Here is a 24129-nt window from a genome sequence, read left to right as displayed (position 1 = left end):
TAGTCATGTCTCACTCTGGGGGTTGGTGCTCATCTCCATTTCTAAGCCGAAGAGCCAGCGATGTCCGTAGACTCCTCCATGAAGCTCTGTTACCTTCATGCCAGAGCTGTACCTGTTGATCTACTCACATTTTCATATTTTTGAATTGTTGGGTTGACAGAAGTTGGGGCTAACAGCAGAAGCTCACCCTGCTCTCCGGATTTGAACTGCTGACCTTTCAGTCAGCAAGTTCAGCAGTTCAGCGGCTTAATCCGCTGTGCCATTGGGGACTCTGTGAGGGAGAAAAGCGGGATATAAATAATAATAATAATTATTATTATTATTATTATTATTATTATTATTATTATTATTATTATTGCTCATTAAAGGATGATTGCAACATTTCATTCAATGTAATCATGTTAAAAGTATAGCCATGTTCCAGAAGCATTCTCTCCTGACCTTTCAACCACATCTATAGCAGGCATCCTCAGAGGTTGTGAGGTGTGTTGGAAACTAGGCAAGTGGGGTTTATATATCTGTGGAATGTTCAGGGTGGGAGAAAGAACTCTTGTCTGCCTGAGACAAGTGTGAATATTGCAATTGGCCACCTTGATCAGCACTGAATAACTTTGAAGCTTCAAAGCCTGGCTAATTTCTGCTTGGGGAATCCTTTGTTGGGAGGTGTTAACTGGACCTGATTGTTTCTTGTCTGGAATTCCCCTCTTCTGAGTGTTGTTCTTTACTTACCCTCCTGATTTTAGAGAGTATTTTTTAACTACTCCCACCCTGGACCTCCCACAGATATATAAACCCCACTTGCCTAATTTCCAACAGACCTCACAACCTCTGATGATGTCTGCCTAGATGTGAGTGAAACGTCAGGAGAGAATGCTTCTGGAACATGGCCATACAGCCCAGAAAACTCACAGCAACCCAGTGATTTCGGCCAGGAAAGCTTTCGACAACATGTTGAAAGTAGCTCACCAAATTCTGCTCTTGTTTATGGAAGCATGTACAGTACACTGGAGAATTAATGCAGTTTGACACCACTGTAAGTGTCATGGTTCAATGCCATGGAATCACAAGGCCTTTTGTCTTCTCTGCCAAAGAGTGCTGGTGCCTCCCCAAACTACAACTTAATGATTACACATTGCACTAAGCCATGGCAGTTAAAAAGGTGTCAAATGGCATTGATTCTAGAGTAGATGCACCCTATGTCAGCTTGGAGCTAGCACCAGAATCCTTTTTCCCAGTGAAATTAGACTACAGATTTTTTTAAAAATTACAATTTTCCTGGCTCATTCTTATCCACCTCAATTAGAACTGTTCTGTCCAATCTGTTTTCCTACTGCTGCCATTTCCTCTCATAAACTTCTTGCGGTCATTAAAAACTATTACATAAAACTTAACCTATGAAAGAAAATTGGAGGAGACCTTTGTACCTCTGCCAGCCTTATGACTGATTGGGAGAAAGCAATGTAATTGCATTTCTAAATTGTAGGTTTGTCTCAGAAGTCATGGCATGTTTTATTTTCTTGTCTTATTGGCAGGGGCAATTCAGTCCAAGTCACTTGCTCAAAGGTCAGTGGCCAAATCAGTTCTTTATCAGTAGTCCAGACAGATTAATTCACAAATGTTTCCCACATCATATAGTGATCTCCAACATTCAGATTCGTAAGCTATCTTTCCGAGTAGTACCTACGAGCTTGCCATTTTAAGAATCTAGCTGCCTGAGGTTTTTTAGGAAGAAAATATACAAAACCTTTTGGCTACATTGGAATTATAGTGGGGGAGTCACCACATTTTCCTCCTCAGAAATTTCTCTGTGAATCAGCCCTAAGTAAAGTGAAGCCTGTCCTACAAATAACATTGTAGTGATAGAAATATTTTTAGTAAATTAAACCATGCAGGCGTGTTTGTGCATCACTACATCCTGGCATCAAACTACAGTATTAGCAACAGTGTGAAGTACATACAGCTCGTTTACTCTTATTATAATAATCATAACACTTTGTTTATATTCTGCTCTATCTCCCCGAGGGGACTCAGAGCAGATTATAACATACACAGATAGGCAAACATTCAGAGCCTTTAATACAGTGGAATAACAATGACATACAAACACACAGAACAAAGGTAAAGGCTTCCTCTTTCATCTCTGGCTTTCTGGAGGTAGTGCTCAACTCAGGCCATGGGAAGGTGCTAGGGTTGTCCAAATATTCGTTATGTTTCTTGTTTCGTAATTATTTCGGATTGTTCTCGTTTTTTGAAATGAGTATTGAAACGTTTTCCCTGGGCACAACTGGCAATGTAATTCGAACCATCGTTAGCCCATTCTCTAATTGTTTCTTAAAATTTTCGTTAATTTTTTTCCTTCCAAAAAATTATTTTTAATATTTTTTAAAAATTATTTTTTATTTTTTATTTTTTGTTTCTGCAACCTAACATGAATGGGAGCCTAGCGCAGCCTAACATGGCCGCTCCCTGGCCAATCAGAGTCTTCCACGATGGCTGCCAAAGGTGGGGGCTAGCGTCCTCGGTGTCCACGTGGAGGATCTCTATAAAAATCCCCATCCGCAGCTGACCCAAGCCATTCTGGGTTGGGATACCGAGGAGAGAGGGTGTTTGGCGCGCGCTGGGAAGCTGCTGCTTGCTTGTTTGGGGGAGAGAGGGCTAACTGGGGGTAGAGTGTTTCTGTTGTTGCTGGTTCGATATTGTGTTTTTTTGGGGGGAAATTGGCTGGGGGCTTGGGGCAGAGTCCTTGCTGTGGCTGGCTTTAGGGAACTTTTTTTTTCCAAAGGACATCTGCGTCCCTGCTAGTGCTGAGCTTGGGGTGCTTTCCATCTACTCCTGTGGGAGACTTTTTGCCTTTCTGTTTTCTTTTTTGGAATTTAGCATTCACCACATCAGCCCTTCTTTGCAATCCTGAAAGGGGGGGGACTTGAAAATAATAGTTTCCAAAGGACGTCTGCGTTCCTGCAAGTGCATTGCTTCCCTCCCGCTCCATTTGTAATCCCAAGCCCCCGGGCTGAGTGTTATTGCAGCAATCACAAAGACACACATTGTTTTCAAACCTAAAGGGTACATTGGAAGAAATAGTTTCCAAAGGACGTGGGGCACCCGCCAAGGCATTGCTTCCCTCACGCTCCATTTCTATTCCCAAGCCTTGGGCTGAGTTTTATTTCTGCAATCACAAAGTCAGACATTGATTTGATTCAATAGAGGGTCCACAGCAATTTATAGTTTCCAAAGGATGTTGCCAATCCTGTCAAGGCATTGCTTGGCGTGTGCTGCATTTCTAATCCAAAGTCTATACAAGTAGAAGAGGGACTTTTACAGTGATAAGAACCCAATTGAACAGGAAATAAGACTTTCAAACCAGGAACAGGTTTCTTCAAATATTGAAAAATAGTGTATTATAAAAAGTTATGAAAATTCGTCAAAAATCATAGGAGACAGGAAACATTCTGCAATTTGTTGAGCAAAGAGTGTGGAATGTGTTCTCCCACTGTACCAAATTTGATGCGAATAGCTCAAGAAATGGGGGCGGGAGACCCCCAGAAAAGTCCCCCCCGGTTTCCTGTTTTTTGGCGATTGCGCATGCGCGTCCGCCATTTTAGAAACATTTTAGAAACATTACGAATTTTCGGAAATATCTGAAAATTTTGGTGAAACATTAAGAAATAATTTCTATATCGAAGAGCCGGCACCCCCTACTTTAGAAACGAGAATTGAAACATTTTTTCCATCGATCGGACAAGCCTAGAAGGTGCTCTTGTTCCATTTCTAAGCTGAGTAGCCTATTGTCCGCAGACACCTCCTGGTTGTGTTGCTGGCACAGCTGCATGGGCAACTTTATTCCCTTCCCACCGAAGCAGTCTACTCACATTTGCATGTTTTTGAACTGCTAGGTTGGCAGGAGCTAGGGCTAACAGCGGAGTTCACCCTGATCTGCGGCTTCAAATTGCCAACCCATTTATGTTATTTATACAATAACATAAACAAATCATTTTTTTTTGGCATTTTAGCATGAAATCAAAATTTGGGATTCAGGGTTTTTTTGTGATCTATCAAACCATGATGACAAGACAGCTTTAAACCAATATGTGTTGTTCTTTGAACAAAGTAGGTAGAAGTGGGCTGCAAACAGACCATTTCTGTTCCTGTTGAAATCAGAATTTGGGGCTTAATGTAGGGGTGGAAATTTCGCAGCCCCAGAGAGCATAGCCAAGAGTGAGTAAATGCATTCAACAACATGTGAAAAACCCATGATACCCACACCTGTCATAAAGCAACAGGAATCTCCTTTAAAAAAATTTTAAAAAATTAATACAATTTTATTTTAAAATTGTAAAACACCCACAATACACATTGCAAACATATGAACGGGTGCGGGAATTGAGATCTGCTGGGGAGGCCCTTCTCTCAGTCCAACCACCATCTCAAGTACGGTTGTGTCCTGTTTTGTCTTTCAAGAACAGCCTTAAAACAATGTGATAAGTAAATGAAAACTCCTTTACTTCAGCAAAACATAAAGAACAGCACACTCAGTGGTATAATGCAAAAGGAAGCAAAGAAGTCTTAGGGCAAACACAGTTCTTAAGTCTCTGATCAATTCCAAATCAAGTAGCAGCCTTACTTCAGACAAAGAGACAGCAATAAATCCTTAGGAGCAGTTTCCCAGATGCAGACTCAAAGCAGGCACAAGGGGAGCGAAGGCTTAGGTTTTAGAGTCAGTTTGTTACCAGCAAAAGTTGACTGCACCTGCTTCTACTTTATAGCCCTGAGTTTCCTCACAGCTGCTAGGGCAGTTCCCAATTACTCAGCTGCATTTCTGGCAGCAATTCTAGCTGAATGATGTCTCTGCTCTGTTTCCTTTCACCTCTCCTGAAATGTGGGTACTTACAAAATCTCCTCCTCAGATTCCAACCCCCCCTCAGATTCATGAACACTTTCCTGCTCCCCTTCCTCTTCTGAAGAAGAGGAATCCCTAACATGTTGGTGGTGGTGGTGAGAGAGGGCCTTCTTGGTGGTGGCTCCCCGGCTCTGGAATACCTACCCAAAAGAATTTAGATTAGCTCCCACTCTTTAAGCCTTTCAGGCGAGTTTAAAAACATGGCTTTTCAGACAGGTCTTTAACTCTGTGAAATCTTTTTTAAAATCTTTATTTAGGCTATTTTACAGCAATAATAAAAAATGACAAAATGAAAGGAAGGTGGGAACAAGGGGTGGGGACAATTAGTATAATATTAACTTCCTTAAATATATCCTTTTCTAGTCTTTTTGTATCTAACATTCTTTTATTCCTTTCCAGACTATTTCTTTTTATGGTTTTTCATGATATTTTGACATAAAATGTCATTTTTTCCATATTTCTTATATCCAGTATTTTAGTATGCCATTCTTCTATTGATGGTATTTTTGGCTTGTCTCCAATACTTTGCATACATGATCCTTGCAGCTGTTGTCATGTATGTTAGTTATTTTTCCTTATTTGTTCCCAATGTTAAGTCTGACATTCCTAATAGGTATGTTTCTGGTTTCATTTGGATTTTTTTTTATCCAGTAACTTTCACACATTTTCGTGAATTCCTCTCCAAAATTACTTAGCTTTCTTACATGACCACCATGTATGGTAAAAGGTTCCCTCTTGTTTTTCACACTTCCAACAGTTCGTGTTTGCATTGTTATAGTATTTTATTTACCTAATTTTTGTGGTGTCATGTACCATCTGTACATCATTTTCATCCAATTCTCTTTTAAGTCATATGCATAGGTAAATTTCTGTTCCAACATCTTTCCCATTCTTCCATTTGGATCAGTCTGCCAATGTTCCTAGCCAATCTGATCATGCGCTCCTTGACTTGTTCTTTCTCGGTGTTCAATTCTAATACATTTCTTATATATTATAGTAATTATTTTCTTTTCCATTGTTATGGTTTTATCCCAAAATGTTTCTTTTTCCATAAATCCAATTTCTCATCTTTCTTAAAGCATTGTTTTATTTGTAAATATATTTTTGCATCTTAAATTTAGTTCTTGTTGTGTTTTAATAGTCATTTCTTTCCCTTGTCTCTTAAGTACTTCTTTGTAATTCAGATCTTCTTCCTGCCCTAATAAACTTCTTTGTGATGCCTCCAAGAGTGATAACCACATTGGTGTTTTAGGATAGAACCTACTCTTGGACTTCTCCCATGTTTTTATTAGGGTTGATCTAATGAAATGATTGCCGATTTTTCCCCCTTTTTTGTTTTACCATACCAAATGTACGCATGCTATCCCGTCCTTAGATCAAAGCCTTCTACGAGGGTTGAATTAAAAGTAATGCCTCCACCTTTGTAACTCCTCAACAGATGGCAGTACTGGTATGCGGCAGGTACTGGCTTGTTCAGTAGACTCTCCTCTACAGTTCCATTTGGCAGGAAGCCTTAGCATTGAACGGTTGTGTTATTAAAGTGCAAAGTATGGAACCCTGCGCAGACGGTCGGTCCATGCGACTTAAACAACATGCAGTCATTGAATTCTTGACAGCAGAAGGTTTCACCCCAAAGGAGATTCATCAGAGAATGCAAGCTGTTTATGGTGATTGTGTTGATGTGAATACTGTGCATCGTTGGGTGAGTTTAAGTTTAAAGATGTTGAGGTGGGAACATCTGACTTGTGTGACAAACAAAGAGCTGTCCTATGACAGCATCCACTCAGTTTCACAAGCAAAGGTTGACAGATTGATTCAGGATGATCGTCGTATCACTCAGAGAGAAATTTTAAGCATAATCGGCATTTCACAAGAACGTGTGGGTCACATTATTGCTTTGCTTCACTATCGGAAGATCTGTGCACGATGGGTACTGTAAGACGCTGGTTGCGGAAACAAGAGTGTCGACTTCTTCCATGACGGCTTCAGAAAACTTGTTCATCGTTGGCAGAAATGTATCCAATTGTCTGGTGATTATGTGGAAAAGTGAATAGTGGTAGTTAAAGAGCACATTCTAGGGATTATTTTTGTGTTTGATTTATTAAAATATTCCCATCCAAACACAAGTAACGAAGGTGGAGGCATTACTTTTCATTCAACCCTTGTAGATTTAAGATCTTGATGTTATGTAGAGTTAGCCAATCTCTGATCCAGACTCTGTGTAATCTATGGTCAGTTTGATGACCCACGGATTGTGCCACTCCGCACTTTGAATTCCCAGATTTATTAGCAGATTCTAATGCGTTTCAGGAAATTTTATAATTTTACATTTCTTATAATTTTATTAGTGAAATTTTATGTGTGTTGCTGTTTTTAACACTTATGTCATTGTGTATATTATGTATTATTGTTTATATGCGGCACTTGGAGTGCTTCTATGGGCCGCCCTGAGTCCCCTCCAGGAGATGGTGTCGGGGTTATAAATCCATGTGCTATAACAGTGATGGCCAACCTATGACATGCGTGTCAACACTGACACGCCTAGCCATTTTTGCTGACACGCTGCCGCCTGCAGATTGATTGGATGACTATGTCTTTTGTGGCCAAATTTGGTGTGATTTGGTCCAGTGGTTGTGTTGTTTACTCAATGGGAATTATGCACATTACAGATATATATATATATATATATATATATATATATATATATATATATATATATAAAAAAAATCATTCTATTATTATTCTATTATTATTGTAGTATATTATCATATTATTACTATTATTCATTATTCATGACAACATTGAAACTAGAATAGAGAGAAATCAGCGTGGAAACTGCAAGAGGTACCATAGATCGTTGTACATGGAAATAAGGGTAGTAAATAGTTATATATTACAATTATACATTTTTGTTATTTAAACTACACATATTGCGAAATTATGGGTGTTTTTTTCTCGAAGTGACACACCACCCAAGTCATGCTAGGTTTTTTGGTGAATTTTGACACACCAAGCGCAAAAGCTTGCCCATCATTGTGCTATAAGGTGTATTCCCCACTTTTTTCAATGAAAAAGTAAGATTTTTTCATGTTAAATGGTGTGGAGGACTGCAACCTATTTAAATATTGCCACCCCATTAGGCTTTCTGGAAAGTCAAGTCATTTTTTGTTCTTTTGGCCAGAAGAAGGGGATCTGGATACTGGAGAGGTCAAAGCAGACCTGAAGGCCCCAAGTAGCTCCTAGAGACCTACTTTTCCCACCACTGCCTTAGGACAGATTCATTTGTAATTCATTTTAAACTAAAAGCCAGATTGGCTGCCAGTGCTACAAGGGCAGCATGACAAAGATACTCTTGCTCTCCTCTGAACTTGAAATTAATTAATTGGCGGTTGCTTCACTCTTTCTCAAGGACGTATCTGACAGCAAGGGAAGAAGTGCTGGGAATGAGTGAATGACTGAGAATCTGAACATATGGTTGACTGCTCAGTCTGTGTCCCTCTTCCCATTGCTGAAATTCTGTTATGCCTTCTGCCCTTGAAGGTCATGATTCAATTATTAATTTTCAGTAAACTGTGGATGTTAATAAAATGAAATAAAATGAAAACCGAGTTTGGGAGAATCTCGCAGAAGATTGCAGGCAAAGACTGCATTGGACAAAAACCGAGAACCTCAATTGGTGAAAATATAGTAAAGAACAAAAATGTAACAGCATAAGGGAAGCCAAACTTTTGGCAAGACAGATCTGACATATGATTTTAATCAATTCTAGAAAGTAGTCATATAAGTCAGTTGCAGGAAGAACAAAATATCACCTTGAAGACTACAGTTCACTTTCAGCCATCTATTCTTGGTTGGATTGCACTACAGATGCCATTGCTCATGACTAAAAAATAACCAACAGCTTATTATAATTATTATAATTATATGTAAAAACATAGGGAAGCATTCTGGGCCAAACCAGAGAACACATAATTTGGCAAATGGGAAAGTAGCATCCCTACCATACTGAACTCCTCCTAATCAAAATCACAATTAGTATCATTATAATTGCATTCATTTATATCTATTTTTTCCACAACTCCGGTCTCAGAGTGGCTTAAAACAGTTAAAACAGAATAGGTAAAATTTCGCAACAAACATTTAAAAATGTAATTAAACTATCAAAAATCAAACGTGTTGTAAATAAAAAATTTCCTTTTAAAAGAAAATAACAAATACAGTAGAGTCTCACTTATCCAACATAAACGGGCCGGCAGAACATTGGATAAGCGAATATGTTGGATAATAAGGAGGGATTAAGGAAAAGCCTATTAAACATCAAATTAGGTTATGATTTTACAAATTAAGCATCCAAACATCAGGCTATACAACAAATTTGACAGAAAAAGTAGTTCAATACGCAGTAATGCTATGTAGTAATTACTGTATTTACGAATTTAGCACTAAAATATCACGATATATTGAAAACATTGACTACAAAAATGCATTGGATAATCCAGAACGTTGGATAAGCAAGTGTTGAATAAGTGAGACTCTACTGTAGCACAATACAAAACTGCTGTTATCCCTGAGGGAAGTTACCATCAGCACCAATACATGACTTTTGCAAAATCCTTTTTTTCCCATCTCTATTCCCCAAATACTATTTATCACAGAAAAGAGAGGAACTCATGCAGTTCCTCATTACATGCTTAACCTATTGTTTGACAAATCCTCCTACTTAGTGTCAAACTAGATCGCACACTTATTATGTGTTTAGAAGAGACACACCCTTAGTGGTAAAATATCTGTTTCCTGTTGCATATCATCAGCAATAACTGTGTTTCAGAATCATAGAATGAGATTTGTAAGGGACCCCAAGGGCCATCTAGTCCAACCTCCTGCCACGCAGGAACACACAACCAAAGCCATACAAATGGCCATACAACTCTGTTTAAAAACCTCCAGAGAAGGGGACTCCAGCAGGGCCCCTTCCAGACAGCTATATAAAATCCACATTGAGCTGGATTATGACAGTGTGGACTCAGATAATCCAGTTCAAAGCAGATATTGTGGATTATCTGCCTTGATATTCTGGGTTATATGGCTGCATGGAAGGGCCCCACATTCCGAGACAGCATGTTTCACTACCGAACAGCATCTCCTACTGTCTGGAATTTCTTCCTAATGTTTCGGTGGAATCTCTTTTCCTGAAATTTGAATCCATTGCTCTGTGTCTAAGGGCCCTACCAAACAGTCCCTATATCCCAGGATCTGGTCCCAAGTTTTCTGCTCTAAACTGGATTATATGAGGAATTTGTTGGACCTGATATTCTTGGCAGAGATTATTTCCAAAAAATACTAGGATAGTTAAAATCTCCAATTACTATCACATTGCTTCTTTCTGACTGTATGGTCATCTGTCCTAGGACGATATCATCTAGGTCTCCAGTATGTCTTGGAGGTCTGTAGTAGACCTCAACGATGACGTTCCTGTTGTTTTTCCCCCCCGATTAACATTTACCCAAATGCACTCAACCTGGCTTCCAGGATTTACATCATGGATCTTCTCACAGGTGTAAACATCTTGCATGTAGCATGTTTTGTTTTGAAATTGATAATTAAATCTTAATCTCCATATCTGATTGCTGGAGCACCTATCTCTGAAATTGTCCACATGCTTGTGGATTTCAATGGCTTTTCTGTGTAGTCTGACATGATAGTTGTTAGAGTGGTCCAGCATTTCTGTGTTCTCAATATACTGTGTCCAAGCATGTGGACATTTTCAACAGAAAGGAAGAAACCATGAAAATGAATAAAATCTAGCTACCAGTATTTAAAAAATTCTAAAATCAGAACAGTACATAAGGAACAACACTCTGAAAACAGAGGAATTCCAAACATGAATCAACCAGGGGCAGCTAACACATCTGAACAAAAGATTCCCCCAGGCAGGAAGAAGCCAAGACATGACTCTGGCAAGGCCATTAATGCTAATCAAAGTGATTAGTTAAAACATTCACACTGGCCTCCAACAGACAAGAGTTCCTTCTCCAACTCTGGATCTGCCACAGATATATGAACCTTACTTGCTTAGTTTTTTCCAATATACCTCACAATCTCTGAGGATGCCTGCCATAGATGTGGGCAAAATGTCAGGAGAGAATGCTTCTGGAACATGGCCATACAGCCCGGAAAACACACAACAACCGTGTGATTCTGGCCATGAAAGCCTTCGACAATACACTTTTTTATCTTAGGGAATACCTGTCTCGGAATCTTTAGGTTCTCCAGCACAACATTAAGGTTAAAATTTGATGGAAAATGATCGTAGATTGTCTGCAAGGCATAGAGTCATATCTAGGGATTGCTGGAGATATCATATTAATTAAATCAACAAACAATCAAATGCAAAAATTAAATCACAATTGTGGAGGTCTGACGATAACATCAAGGGCTGCACAACAAGATGCACAAATTCACCAAAAACAATGTTCCAGAAAACAAAGAGACTGTCTTGATGCTAAAAGCTAACCAGGAGAACGGAGGAGAAGTTGTTCAACATACTAGACTGGGTGTGTGCCCATATAGCGAGGCTTTGGCTTTTTCTTTATTTTTCTTTGTTCCGGAGTAGCCAATTAGCCAACTTTCAAGGCCAGTCTAGCAGGAACTGGGTGGAGTCATTCAGAAGCTGAGCTCCAGGCGAAGCAAAATCCTGCCTTGGCATAAACCAGTGCAGTTTTTCATACGACTAAGGATAAGAGCTGGCACCTTCATCCAGACACCCTGGTATTTCTTGTTTAAATGACAGGTGTCTGTGCTCAGTAGTTTTTTCTTCCTCCAATTTGGAAATTAGGTTTCAAAAAACAAAAACAAAATACCAGGACATATTTGACTAAAGTCAAAGCCAATTCACTTTATAATATCTAACTTTATTTCCAAAATCCTTTAAAGAATCCTTTAAAGATGTGTTATTATATTATGATTTTATTGTGTTACTGTTTTATTGATGTAATACTGTTTTGGGCTTGTTCTATTGTAAGCCGCCCCGAGTCCTTCAGGATATGGAGCGGGGTATAAATAAAGTTTTTATTATTATTATTATTATTATTATTGACACAAAGATATAGTATGACACAGCAAATGAGATATATATGCTGGATTTCGTATTACAAAATCACAAATCGAACACTTCCCAAGTGTTTAGGACTGTGTAATGTATTTTCGGATGATGCGTGCAGATCCCAGTAAGGTGGCCTTTTGCAGTTGACAGATCATAATTTTGTCAATGTTTATTGTTTCCAAATGCCGGCTGAGATCTTTTGGCACAGCACCCAGTGTGCCGATTACCACTGAGACCACCTGCACTGGTTTATGCCAAAGCCTTTGCAGTTCAATCTTGAGGTCCTGATAACAGCTGAGTTTTTCCTGTTGTTTTTCATCAATTTGACTGTCACCTAATATGGCGACATTGATAATCCATACTTTTTTCTTTTCCACAACCGTGAGGTCTGGTGTGTTGTTGTGGTGGTGGTTGTTGTTGTTGTTAAAAAGAAAGTTGGACTGGTTGAGGATAGAGAGTGCATCTACAATGCAAAATCAATGCAGTTTAATACCAGTTTAATGACAATATTATGCTATGGAATCCTGAGTTTTGTACTCTGGTGTAGCTAAAGACCTAGTAGAATTATAGCTCCCATCATGCCATAGCATTGAGCCATGGCAGTTAGAGTTGTGTCAAACTGCTTTAATTCTACAGTGTAGATACACCCATAGTATGTTTTGGTTACTTGGTGCTCACAGAGGGAGCATGTTCATGTTAGTTCAGCCAAACCACTTGGGCATCTTTAATATTCTTGACCCTAGTACAGCCAGTACCTGAGTTAGAAATATCCGAATCCTAGTTAAGAACGGGAGAGAGACAACAGAGAGTGAGATAAATCTACCCCTAGGAAAGGAAATTCACTCCTCGAAAAGTTAGCATGGGAAAAGGTTCTCTACTGAAGCTTTCTCACCAATCCTTGTTTCCACAACAAGCCAAATTTTCATAATCCAATTATCACAGGGACAGAAAGTGAAGTGACAGCAAAACAAACATTGCAGAGGTGTTAACCCTTCCCTATGCTATCAAAAGCCTATATATGTGTGTGTGTTTGTTTGTGTGTATGTGTATATCTGGAGTTAAAGTTCAAAAAAGTACCTGTTCCAACTTTCATATAAATTCATCTTAAGAACAAACCTACAACACCTATCTTGTTCGTAACTTGGGGACTGCCTGTACACTTTGAATATGTGAAACAGCAGCATTGTTCAAATGTCTCCAGTGTTTACTTATTATAACGTGTAGAACCTAGACTTTTAATAAATGACTAAAACTGAACAATTGTCCTTTAGTTACTATTACAGTCATGTAGGACTTGGCTTTTCTGGGACTGAACACATGAAGCTAATAGTGCCCACTGGGCTTGTGCCCACAATGAATTTTATTGTGCATTGGAAAAATTTAGATCCTACTCATCAACCAAAAAACCTCCCTGAAAATCATACAACTTGCTCATCTTAAACATACAATCTAAGCAAGACATGTCACACAAGGGAAAAGGAATGGCAGGGAAGATGAAATCTAGCTGTTCCTGGCTTAATTGAGGTACACTCTTCTATTCCCCCAGGAGCCAGAGAAATTGTTATTGTTCATCTGTTCATCCCGCAAGGCCTGCTAGCTCGGAAGTGTTCTGGTTCTCCCTTGTAAAGTGGAACCCACAAAAGTGTGCTTGTTCAGACTGGCTGGTCTGTGGGGAAATATTGATTTGATCTTACAAGAAAGGACAGATTCCAGGAGGCTTAACTGTGAAATTAGTGTTGTCGAAGGCTTTTATGGCCGAATCACTGAGTTGTTGTAAGTTTTCCGGACTGTATGGCTATGTTCCAGAAGCACAATTAAAGCCCTGCCAGACCATGCAAAAAGAATCTGCAAACATCACTTCCTCCAAGGTGAATTGAGCCTTCTAAACTGGGCTCTACAGGTCAATGGATACTCTACCACAGACATCAGAAGAGCTGCAAGGCCAAGAACAAGCCAGGAGAGCAAAGACAAAGATCCCCCCAGAGGAAAAGTGTTCTTACCATACATCAAGGGAACCACTGACCGCATAAGAAAACTGAAGAAACACAACCCACAAACTATCTACAGACCCACAAAGAAAATTCATCAAATGCTACATTCAGCAAAGGACAAGAGGGATCCTCTCACCTCTGCAGGAGTCTACAGTATACCATGCAGCCATGGACCACCATATAAGGACCACCAAACGCAACATTGCCCAAACACGAATCAAGGAACATGAAAGACATTGCAGATTTATTCAACCTGAGAAGTCAGCCATAGCAGAGCACTTGATGAACCAACCTGGACACAGCATATTATTTGACAACACAGAGATGCTGGACGACTCTAACAACTATCATGATGTCAGTTGTAGCACTGGGGTGAAAAACTGATAGACATAAGTGGGAGATAAAGTGGAATTAGCAAGGTTAATGTCATTTGATATGTATATTGAAATGGTGAAGAGTTTTGATATTATTATACCTGTGCTTACAATAAAACATATTTTTTTAAAAAGTTGTAGCACAAAGTGAAAGGCCAATCTATCTCCTTCCCTTCTCAAATTTCTGAAATAGGGAAACCTGTCCACATAACCAAAATATTTGTTGCATGGTTTGTTTCTTCTCTTCTGCTTTGCTTTACATATACCTACGGGTTTTTAAATAATTTTACTGTGCAATTGGTTAATTAAATTAATTTGGTTTTATTGTGTTTTAATGTGCTTGGAGGCCATTTTGACTGAAAAGCAGCATATGCCTGAACATGAACAAAACTCTATCTGAGATTACCGCCATTTGTATTCTGCAGACGAGTACCACTAGAGAACAACGGAAAAGACTTTTAAATTTAAGGTTAGTTGCATGATTGCACTGGCTTAGTTCTTTATTTGATTTTTGTATATACTCGAGTATAAGCCTAATTTTTCAGCCCTTTTTTAGGACTGAAAAAAAAACCCCTCCTCGGCTTATACTCGGGTGAGGGTCCTGGTGGCCTATATTCAGGTTGGCTTATACTCAAGTATATATGGTATATTTATTATTTTCCGCTATTATTATTGGTATTGTTACATTTATTATTTTACTCTATTAATTATTATTATTACATGTATTATTTTACTCTATTTTTTTACATTTATTTTACTCTATTATTATTAATACATTTATTATTTCACTCTATTGTTATTAAAAGGATACATAAGCACACTTACATTGAAGAAGATGAAAATAATGATTTAATCAGAGTTGGACAGTCATATCTTAAATTACAGTTTGATGTAAAGATTCAAAAACATTTAAACTACTGATGCCTCATTTAATGTAATTTTATTGGTATCTCGGCTTATACTGAAGTCAATGTTTTCCCAGGTTTTTTGTGGTAAAATTAGGTGCCTCTGCTTATATTCGGGTCGACTTATACTTGAGTATATACGGTATATGATATCATGACTCTCCCATTGTTGTACTGCATTACCTTTGTTATTGGATCACATCTTTTCATTGATTGCAAAGTCTATTAATGGCTCTAATATAATTGATGTCCAATTACTGTTTCTTGTGCAGTGGTTTAGTTCAGGACGTTTTCCCACCCGTGTTATAGAAGGTAGTCCAATCGTCCAATCTGCTCCTGCAGAATTCTGGGAAATGTAGTTTGAGGGCGAGAACTTCTCTAGATGAGAATTCCAAAGGCTCCACCCTGAACTACATTTCCCAGAATTCTGCAAGAGCAAATTGGTCAACAGACAGATGATAGCCTCTGTTCTATAACACTGGTGGGAAAACATTCCTAGTCATGTTGGGTGAATGGTGATGCTCCTTTCTCCAAGCAAGGTGAAGTCACTTGATTTTCATTATCTAGAATTGTACAGTATCACCAGAAATATTTTTATTTAGCATTACCAACATGGACTACTCCTGTGATATATGACAGCAGCAACAAGAATACTATATGCTCCAACCTGGAAACAGGCCAAAGCACCAGTGACAGAAGAATGGGTTTCAAAGGTTGCAGAAGTCACCCAAATTGCTTAATGGATATAGATTCTAAAAGATAAACCAATTAAAGACTTACTGAAAAACTAGAAACCATTTATTGACTTTTTTCTGCAATAAGATTTTCAACAGTGCAATAATGGCTTCTAGTAAATGTAGCAACATTTACTAGAACGAATTTAGCTCAATCTATAATGGAGGAATAATATCTCTCACTAACCCATGTGTTTCTTTTTATTACGGTTTGTTAGGGGTAGTCAAAGTTCTTCTGTTTTTAAGTTAGTGTTTTGTTGGGTTGCATTTCTTGTAACAGGTTAGTGCTTTAGTAATATATTATAGTGTTAGTTTAATCTAATGTAGTATAGCTTAGATTAGTTTTAGATATAAAATACAATCCTCATTTTATCTACGCATTTGATATCCATGGTTTCACTTACCCATGTTGAAATATAGTCACTTCCAAAAGTGTTTGTGGGTCTCTCTCGGTCAGTGGTTCTCAACCTGGGGTCTCCAGATGTTTTTGGCCTACAACTCCCAGAAATCCTAACAGCTGGTAAACTGGCTGGGATTTCTGGGAGTTGTAGGCCAAAACACTTGGGGACCCATAAATTGAGAACCACTGCTCTAGGTTCTCTGTATGATTCCATGATATTCTTCTTGCCAATGTATAGTCAAAATATTGAGATTGCCATTATCCATGGATTAGGTATCCTTTCCACAGGAGTTCTTGGAATGCATCTCCCATGGATATGGGGTTCGTATTGCAGATACATGTTATGCATTTATAGTTCTTATTTCTTTTTGTGTGATCTTGTTTGCATGTGTTGACATTAATAAATCTCACCTTTAAAAAAGATATTCAGTACCAATTACCATTTTCCCTTGGAAGGTGAAGAATTGTGTCGACACCTAGAGCAGAGCTTTCCAAACATTTCATGTTGCTGCTGATAATTTTTTTTAAACATGCATCATTTCACGACACATTAATTCAGTTTTACCAGCAAATTGGAGATTGAACCCAACCCCTTTTATAAGAGATACATAAATTGTGGTAACAATATATATGGGGATACAACATATCTCTTTTTTTTTGCAAATATTTTTTATTGTGCATTTTACAAGCAACCTGTATATTTCTTGTTACATCAAAAGAAATCACATTCTTTTCTCAATTTAATAAAATCACATCACGATAATCATCACCTAGAAAAATGTGAAGGGAAAACTAACCAAAGCAATACTAATAAAAAGAAGGGGAAAAAAAGAAATGAAGAAAAAGAGGAGAAATAAAAAAGAGGTAAAAAGAAGGAAGATATATAATTCAACAGTTGCTATATTTTCCCTATAACTTCCAGAGCTCTGGATGTGGTTCTCTTTGTTTTTTCTCTTTGTTCATACGTTTTAAATTTGTAGGTAAGAAAAATTTAACTACCTTAATTTTATGTTGTGATCCCAGGAAGTTTCATTAGTCTAACTTTATGTAAAAGTTTATTTTTTCCCTTTGTAGATATTCTTTCATAGGTTTCCAGTCAGTTCTATTTTTGAAGTTTCTGTCCCGCACTAGTTTTTGAGTCAATAAATCCATAATACAACATATCTCATGATAACCTTTCATTGATTTTTTTAAAAAAATCTATGATTTGTAAAATAATAACATGCATTTCTAAGATTTTTCTCATTTCCCATTACGTTCACACAACATTTTACACACCACAGCCAATACAATAATGTGTTGCAACACACAGTTTGGAAAGTTCTGATCTAAAATATCACAGGTTCCTAATTCTCATCTTAATGTTCAACAGCTTCTCAGTTGTATTTCATGAAAAAAGACCTAGGCTTTTGCAAAGACTTATTTGTTCCCCTAATTCTGAGTGGTATAAGCTAGAAAAAAATCTCTTCAGACTTCTTTTGAAAATAAGTATGTCATGATAGAATTGAAAAAAGGAAACTAAGAACAGGATTTTTTTTTATCTTGATAGAAAGTTGCCTCAGAGTGACAATTCTACTCTTCACGTTTCCTTCTGAACAATATTTTTTTCTTGGTAAAGCTGCTATCATATAATTAAATCACAAGATAACATGAAGTCTTGAATACCATTTTAAATATACTCCATATTCAAACAACAACTAACTTGGAAGCTCAAACACCTCAGAAATGTGACGAGAACTGTATTGCGTCTGCTCTTTGAACCTGAAATGAAATAAGCACCTCTCTGAAAAGTAGAAGACTACATTTGTGTTACAGCTGAGAAAAAACACACATAACCCTAGGAGATACTTGGGATAAATCCTATTAGATAGTCAGTGAAGAACTAAATCCAGTCTCTCACGCCTCCTCCTGAACAGATGAACGGTGTTGTCAAAAGTACATAACTGGAGTTACGTGCATGTACATGGACTTAGAACTGGACAGCATGAATTTATGTCTAACCAGGCAAACCACTTATCCTCTCACTGTTGATGAATGGCGATTCTCACCATCCTTTCCACCACTAGGTTTAGACTGATAGGAACTGAAGTAGGGTCAGTTAAATATAAATGGATTCTAGCCATGGTGCAGCGGGTTAATCTACTGAGCTGCTGAACTTGCTAACCGAAAGGTTCGAATTTGGGGAGTGGGGTGAACTCCCGCTGTTAGCTCCAGCTTCTGCCAATCTAGCAGTTTAAAAGCATGCGAGTGGGAAGGTAACAGCGCTCCATGCAGTCATGCTGGCCACATGACCTACGGACAACGCTGGTTGTTCGGCTTAGAAATGGAGGTGAGCACCACCTCCCAGAGTCAGACATGACTAGACTTAATATCAGGGGAAAACATTTACCTTTACCTTTCTTCTTCTTCTTCATTCACACAGTCATTTCCGACTCTTCATGACCTCATGGACCAGTCTACGCCAGAGCTCCCTGTCGGCCGTCCCATTTCCTTCAAGTTCATGCCAGTCACTTTAAGGATACCGTCCATCCATCTTGCCCTTGGTCGCCCTCTATTCCTTCCATTTTCCCCAGCATACTGATCTTTTCCAAGCTTTCCTGTCTCCTCATGATGTGGCCAAAGTACTTCATCTTTGCCTCTAATATCCTTCCCTCCAGTGAGCAGCCGGGCATTATTTCCTGGAGGATGGACTGGTTGGATCTTCTTGCGGTCCAAGGCACTCTCAGGATTTTTCTCCAGCACCAAAGTTCAAAAGCATCTATCTTCCTTCGCTCAGCCTTCCTTATGGTCCAGCTCTCGCATCCATAGGTTACTATGGGGAATACCATTGCTTTGACTATGCAGACCTTCATTGCCAATGTGATGTCTCTGCTTTTCACTATTTTGTCAAGGTTGGCCATTGCTCTCCTCCCTAGAAGTAGACGTCTTCTGATTTCCTGGCTGCAGTCTGCATCTGCAGTGATCATTGTGCCTAGAAATATAAAGTCTGTCACTGCCTCCATGTTTTCTCCCTCTATTTGCCAGATGTCAGTCAGTCTGGTTGCCATGATCTTGGTTTTCTTGATATTTAACTGCAGCCCGGCTTTTGCACTTTCTTCTTTCACCTTGGTGATAAGGCTCCTCAGCTCTTCCTCACTTTCGGCCATCAGAGTGGTATCATCTGCATACCTAAGGTTGTTAATATTTCTTCCAGCAATTTTAACTCCAGCCTTGGATTCGTCAAGCCCCGCACGTCGCATGATGTATTCTGCGTACAAGTTGAATAGGTAGGGTGAAAATATACAGCCCTACCGTACTCCTTTCCCACTCTTGAACCAGTCTGTTGTTCCGTGGTTTGTTCTTACTGTGGCTATTTGTTCTACCTTTAGCTTTACCTTTACCTTTACCTAGCCAGACAACAATGACTTTGTAAACCAGGAGTGGGAATTGTATTGCTTTTGAGCTGCCCTTGGGAAGATCTGTTGTGTCCCTCTTCCCCTTAAGATCTAAGCCCTAATTCGTTTGTTTGTTTGTTTAAATCAGCTGAATACATTATTTTTGCTGTTCTCCTGAATGGGACTAAAAAAGAATAAACACACGCTTGCCCTGCCTGCAAAACAAAATAAAATGAATTGGGGGGAAAGATCACATTAGAATATAACTAGAAATCACATAAGACATTTTAGCTGTCTTGTATCTCAGTAGAAAAAAGAAAGCCGGGATATTAATTCAATACATTTTTAAAAAAACTGAACTCTGGTTGCCTGAAATCTCCCTCCTAGTTGCTGCTGAGACTATGTAGTGACAGAAATTGAAGATGGTCCCTTGGTCATTGATGTATGCCCAATCCTAGCAAAAACTAAGATTATGTCATGTTAGACAGGGATGATTTCTTATCTTGTGTGCATTTTGTGTTTCACATGGGTAAGGATAAAGTTTAATCTGAACATTTTTAGTGTTAAACTAGTGTCTACTATATTGATGTATAAATGCATATCATTCTTTTTAAGAAACATTGTGAGCCAGGGGAAAAGGATCAAGCAAGGCAGGTAAAACAGGCAAGATTCAGACTGTAGAATATAAGAGGAGAAGCAGGACGATCTAGATTTGTTTTGTCTAGGGAAGACTATTTTTGTTGCATGCCCTTGAGTCATTTCTGACTTGTCAAGACCCCAAGGTCATGTACACTGGGTTTTCAGGACAAAATTGTTCAGAGCAGAGTTTCCATTGTCTCTGAGGCTGAGAGTGTGTGACTTGCCCAAGACCACCCAGTGGGATTCCAAAAGGGAATTCGAACCCTGGTCTCCAAAAGTCTTAATCCAACACACAAGCTACTGCTTCATTCTGGATCTCTAGGGAAGAGATACAAATACAATTAATGGGCCCTATGAAGTCAATGGACAATTTACTTATCAAAATTGCTGAACCACTCTGTCTGAAAAGTTACTTTTAAAAAGGAATATTTTAGTTATATTTCAGAGACCCCAATGTAGTTAGCAATAGTTCTAATTATAATTTTGAAGTGTCTTTTAATTTTACAGAGTTTCTGTGAGTTTTCCATATTCCAGAAGCATTCTTTCCTGATGTTTCACCTGCATCTGTGGAAGGCATCCTCTGAGGTTGTGAGGTCTGTTGGAAACTAAGAAAGTGGGATGTATATATCTATGGAATGTTCGGGGTAGAAGAAAGAACCCTTGTCTGCTTGAAGCAAGTGTGAATATTTCAATTGACCACCTTGATTTCCATTGAATAGCCTTTCAGCTTCAAGGTCTGGCTGCTTACTGCCTGGGGGAATCCTTTGTTGGGAGGTGTTAGCTGGCCCTGGTTGTTTTCTAGCTGGAATTTCTTTGTTTTCTGAGTGTAGTTCTTTATTTACTATCCTGAATTTAAAGGGATTTTTAAATACCGGTAGCCAGATCTTGTTCATTTTCATGGTTTCCTCCTTTCTGTTGAAATTGTCCACATGCTTTTGGATTTCAATGGCTTCTCTGTGTAGTCTGACATGGGAGGTTGTTAGAGTGGTCCAACATTTCTGTTTTCTCAAATAATATGCTGTATCCAGGTTGGCTCATCAAATGCTCTGCTATGGCTGACTTCTCTGGTTGAGTTAGTCTGCCGTGCCTTTCATGTTCCTTGATTCATGTTTGGGCAATGCTGCATTTGGTGGTCCCTATGTAGACTTGTCCACAGCTGCATGGTATACAGTAGACCATAGTACATTTCTCAAAAATTATGTATAGTACTGTAGTAACTCTAATCCATCTGAAAGCTACAAGCTGCAACCCTATGGTACAAAATACTCTTTCGCCTGCTTCTTCATCATCTCAACTTATCCTATATTTCTAACAGAGGCCAAGGTAGCATCATGAGAGGCAATCTAGTTTGTGAAACATTGTGATATCCCTCCTTTATTGAGGCCACAGCTGCTCCCTGTAAAAGTAACCAAGATATTTTGTTCCAATGTAGTAAGACCGGAGCTAGCTCCCTTTAATTCACCATCGTAATATAGCTATACCATTGTTATGGGAAAAAGCACACAATTATATTGTTTTTAACCAGTTACTTCCAAATGTTTATCTCTTCATCGTGAATTGCCAGAGGCAATTGCTTGTGTTTACAAATCCTATTTTCTAGTAATAACATCTAGCATTTAGGAAAGGAAGTGTTAAAATAGTGTTTAAAGATCATTCATTTGACTTCCCAGTTCTCAAGGCCAAATGGGGCACTACACAGGAAAATAATAATAATAATAATAATAATAATAATAATAATAATAATAATAATAATAATAATAAACACTTTATTTCTATTCCATCCTATCTTCCAAAGGGAACTCAGGGCGGATCACAGTACACATACATGGCAAACATTCAATGCCATTTGGAGACAGAACAGAACAGACAGAAAACAGGTATGTTGTCTCAAAGTCCAGTTTCGATGCCCTGAAGGTTGAGTTCAGGTTCAGTCACAGGGGTGTGCTTTTGCTCCATTCTCCATGACTTAGAGCAATCAGGACTTCCTTCTTCCACCCTTTTTGGACATTGCATTTCTGGTCTTGTTCTTTATGGTGTCGTAAAATACCTCCCCTGCTATTTGGCGGTACCTAATTTCTCTACTTACAGCTCTAAGCTGTTTTCAAACTGCTTAGATAAACAGTGAGCTGGGCTTGACGGTCGAGTGCTCACCCCGACCAGGCTTTGAACTGGCCACCTTTTGGTTGACAGATCTTATTACTGCTGGTGATTTACCAGCTGTGCTAAAGCCCAGACTTTATAAAACTTTATAAAACAAATAATAAACTTTATTTATATTCCACCCTATCTCCCTGAGGGGACTCAGGGCATATTCCAACATACAATGGCAAACATTGTGCCTCTATAAAACAAAGAGATATTGACATAAAATCCCAGGGAAACCCCGCATATGAAAATAACATTAAAAACCTAACATCAAATTAAAACCTAACATCAGTAGATTAAATCTAACATCAATAAATTAAACTAGACGCAGTCAAACAAAATTATATAATAGCATAAAATCTAAGCAAACATCCACATTAATTTACAACAGCCAACTAGAGTTCACAAAACAGTGTGGATTGGATGTGTAGTCAAACAATAGTTATTGGGTTGGCGTGGATTAGGAGAGTTCAAATCTAAAACAGTTCTCAGCCAGGGGCCCAGTAGTGATTTCTCATTATCTAATCCTCCACCTCTCCATATGCTAGTGAGCATAAGTACTCATATAAGTATTATGTACTCAAGTATAAGCCTAGTTTTTCAGTCCTTTTTTTAAGACTGAAAAAGCCCCCCTTGGCTTATACTCAGGTGAGGATCCTGGTTGGCTTATATTTGGGTCAGCTTATACTCGAGAATATATGGTACATTTATTATTTTTCTCTATTATTACTGGTATTATTACATCTATTATTGTACTCTATTATTGTTGCTACTATTATATTTATTTTACTCTATTTTTATTATTATTAAAACATTTATTATTTCACTCTGATCTTACTATTATTATTACATTTATTATTCTACTCTATTTATTATTACATGTATTATTTTCCTGTATTTATTATTATTATTATATGTATTATTATACTCTATTATTATTAAAAGGATACCTAACCACATTTACATTGAAGAAGATGAGAAGAATGATTTGATCAGAGTTAGACAGTCTTATCTTAAATTAGAGCTTGATGTAAATATTCAAAAACATTTAACCTACTGATGCCTCAATTAATGTAATTTTTGGTATCTATTTTTATTTCTGAAATTTCCCACCCTCGGCTTATACTTGAGTCAATGATTTTTTTGTGGTAAAATTAGATGCCTCAGCTTATATTCGGGTCAGCTTATATTCGAGTATATACGGTAGGTCTTCTGTTGTTTTTGAAGGAGAGGAGAGAGGGGGCCAGCTTTATTTCTTGAAGGAGTGAGTTCCAGAGGTGGTGGGCGACCATGGAGAATATGTTAATAACTATTTCCGTCTTTATTTTTTAAACTGAAAAGCAGCTGCAGAACTTTCAGCCATGGCAAGTGCCTCTGGCCCAAGAAAGTACCTTAGCAAGGCCCATTTTAAATCAACAATTCATGCTTTATGGTTTAGGCCAGGGGTCCCCAAACTAAGGCCCGGGGGCCGGATGCGGCCCATCAAGCCATTAATCCGGCCCCCATGGCACAGGGGCAGAAGGGGGTTTGGCTAAATGACCCAAGGGGTCTCTTCTTCTCTTACAACC

This window comes from Anolis carolinensis, chromosome 4, assembly GCF_035594765.1.
Source record: "Anolis carolinensis isolate JA03-04 chromosome 4, rAnoCar3.1.pri, whole genome shotgun sequence".
NCBI lineage: Eukaryota > Metazoa > Chordata > Lepidosauria > Squamata > Dactyloidae > Anolis > Anolis carolinensis.
Note: the sequence above shows the minus strand (reverse complement) of the source record.